Below are 3,439 nucleotides of genomic sequence, written 5' to 3'. Positions count from 1 at the left end.
AAATTCTAAGAGCTGCAAAGAAAGTACAGTAACCAAGTTACGATCTATTTTCTGGTTGAGATCAAAAAGTTGAGGAGATATGAAGTACCACCTCTCTTGCGACGCCGTGTAGGCATCGGGGGTGCGATGGCTGTCGGTGGCGTTGAAGCAGATATGCGACGGTAGACGGGTGCATCGGGGGATAAGTCCCGTTGCGGTGGACGAGAAGGTCGTGTGAGCGGGCCCGACAAAGAGGACGACGGTGCCGATGAAGCTAGAGGACGCGATGCAAGGCTCTTGGTCCGTCACCGTGGATGAGAAACGTCCATCTCTAGAAGTGGACGATGCGGTCTTGGTAGGTGCTCCCGCATGGTGGAGGATGGTGGCGATGGATGGGGTGGAGGACGGCGGCGATGGATGGGGTGGCGGACGGAGGAGGCTGGTGCGGGGATGGTGTTCTAGCGCGGATGGTGTATGAATGGGAAAATGGAGGGAGAGGTACGGGGAACCATGTTTTTGGGACGCGCCTGTTTGAAATATGGGAAAGTTACAAACTTAGCCCCCGTTTAAAATTTGGATGTGTCGTCGGTTGGGGATAGGACGGTAATCTCGCATCTCGCCAATATTTGCCCAGAGCGATTTCGGGCTAGGAGAGGGTGTTTTGGCGCCCACGGTTGGCGCCCACGGTGTATGAATGGGGCTGACAGGCAGGGTGGCTGTGTCACGTCTGAGTGAAGTTACAAACCTGCCCCTATTGAAAATATTTGCCTACATCGATTTCGGCCAAGTCGAGTTTGTTTTGCCGCCCACTGTGTATGAATGGGGAAATGGAGGGAGAGACAGAGGTCTTTCGGACGAGCTTGAATCAAATGTGTTTTGCCGCCCATGTTTGCCGCCCACCATGTCAGAATGGGCTCAGAGGTGGTCGTGTCACGTCTAATTCAAGTTACTAACCTACCCCTATTGAGAGCAGTGGAAATCGGGCCGATGGATTGTCCGTGTAAGGGGTAGACAGTAATTTCCATCTCCCAAACACTTGGCTTCGGGCAGCCGACGTGGGAGTGGACATTTTGCCACTTCTTTCGAATTTTGGGACAATAAGCATCCACGTTTACCCTGGCAACTAAATTTGAATCCATTTTGTATTCCTATATGAATCTTTATAAATCATTCTATGTGTTTGTATATATCTTCAAAAGAACGACAAAGATGTATTCCACTGTTATATATGAATATGATTTACAAATGCCGATACTCGAATTCAGAAGCTAGAATCCAGTTTAAGGTGAATTCAAATATTTGAAACCACCTTATGTCCAACTCAGGTGTCACACGCAGCATAATGTGTACTGCCATTTAGATATGTACACAAGCGATGTAGCAAGATTCAAATACCGAGTCAATCAACCAATAATGTACAAAACTAACAGACATATAAACACTTATAGAGTATATGGATCAATAGTATCAACTAACATACACAAGCCGGGCCGCCGTACTTTTTTTGCTAGAAGAGCATCCTTTTTTAGCGAGGCTAGTACAACATCTTGGCCCTCTCCGATGTGTGCCACTTAGGGTCCACCTATACTACTATTATTGCTCAATGCACATTCAGCCCGATTGGCATATTTGTAGGTCTGGCACAACAATCAAAATGAAATGTCTCAGAGTCTTATCAATTAATACAGACTTGTGCTAAAAAAATTACAAACCAAAAAACAAAAAACAATTATTACATGATCTCTAAAACAAATGGTTTGATCGATTACATGAACAAACAACACAAAGGTTATTCAACGATGGAAAGAACATTTCACCTATGATTTACCAAGTGGGAATTTAATTTCCTTTTTTCCTTCAGGACCTTAACAATGCGGTCAGTCTCAGCTTGCTTCGTTTTGAAATCCACCAAATATTTAATGGTTGTCTTGATACTGCTTGTGATTGTGATGTTTGCTTCCTCAACATGTCAACTTCATCTCTAAGTGCAGAAGCAGAATCTGTTTCTACCAATAGTTTAGCCTCTATAGCATCAGTAGTTGGCAATTCATGATGCACGATTGGGCCGGTGCCACTGCTATGGGATGATACAACGTCCATGGGGATCTCGCTCTTTGATCTTGGGCTAACCTGTTTTGCCATTAAAGTTCCGATTGGATTCCGAAAAGTTGAATTTAGCAAAACATCTCAACTGGGAGTTATAACAGCAAACCAGTTAAACAAACAAGGAGTTACAGAGTTTCAATTGGATGCTGAAAAGTAGTTATTAACATCATTGTAACCGGATGCAGCAGCAAAGCAGTTAAACAAACAAGTTTTGCAAAAGGTACCAGTTGTGGCATTGGAGTTTCTCTTGGATCCTGAAAAGTTGAGTAGCTAGTAACGTGATTAGAGCAGTAGCAGCAAAGCAGTTAAACAAACAAGTTTTGCAAAAGGAACCTGTTGTGGCATTGGAGTTTCTCTTGGATCCTGAAAAGTTGAGTAGTCAGTAACTTGATTAGAGAAACAAGTTACAACAGCAAACCTGTTGCACACATGTATTTTTGAAAATGTACCTGCTGTGCAATTGGACTTCCAATTGGATCCTGAAAACTTGAAGTTGGTAAGATGATTACAGCAACAAGTTACAGCAGCAAACCAGGTAAACAAGGAAGTTTCTGAAAACATACCCGTTGTGCCAACGGAGTTTTAGTTGGATCCTGCAAACTTGAATGTTAGCAATCATAAATAAAGTGTTGCAAGAGACATAAGAAACTAACATCAAACTAGTAAAACTAACTAGTTTTGGCAATGTATTTATTTACACATGAACTAGTAAAACTAACAAGTTCTTGGCAACGTATTAAAGTACCAAGTCGGTACCGTTTACCAGCAACACAGACATCTGTAAATTTCTTTGATGTAAGAAAATGATTCCAACACATATATAAGTTAAAAAGATGGTGTCCCTCATATAAACCTGACAGTTGTCTATCTATGAACATGCAAACATTACTAGTGCTACAAGTGATAACAACAAACCATTTAAACAAACAGGGTATCAGAACATAAATTACACGTGAATTCTGTTGCACCTTAGAAGTACATATGACAAGCTATATACGTGCTTAAGTAGCTATTTAAGTTCAGGCAAACAGGTAATTCTTAACAGTAGGTATCAAACACATAGATATGTGTAGTCTATAATAGGATTAACAGGCTATGACATTATGTAATCAGTAGCAAACTAAATTAAGCCAAGCAACGTAATTGAACAATTTTGCAATAAGTGGCTAACTAAAATTCTGAGAAGCAGGTAACTGAACTTACGCTAGCTCTTTGTACAGGCACACTGCAACTTCTTTTTTGCTTACAAGGTTCTACGAAGGAGTCCATGGCATCAATTGCTTGATACGCAGTCCCAATACTTCTTTCTTCCCACAATGCATTGGTAAGTCGAATGTTTAATCTGGTAAGATGG

The sequence above is a fragment of the Aegilops tauschii genome, chromosome 5 (assembly GCF_002575655.3).
Source record: "Aegilops tauschii subsp. strangulata cultivar AL8/78 chromosome 5, Aet v6.0, whole genome shotgun sequence".
NCBI lineage: Eukaryota > Viridiplantae > Streptophyta > Magnoliopsida > Poales > Poaceae > Aegilops > Aegilops tauschii.
Note: the sequence above shows the minus strand (reverse complement) of the source record.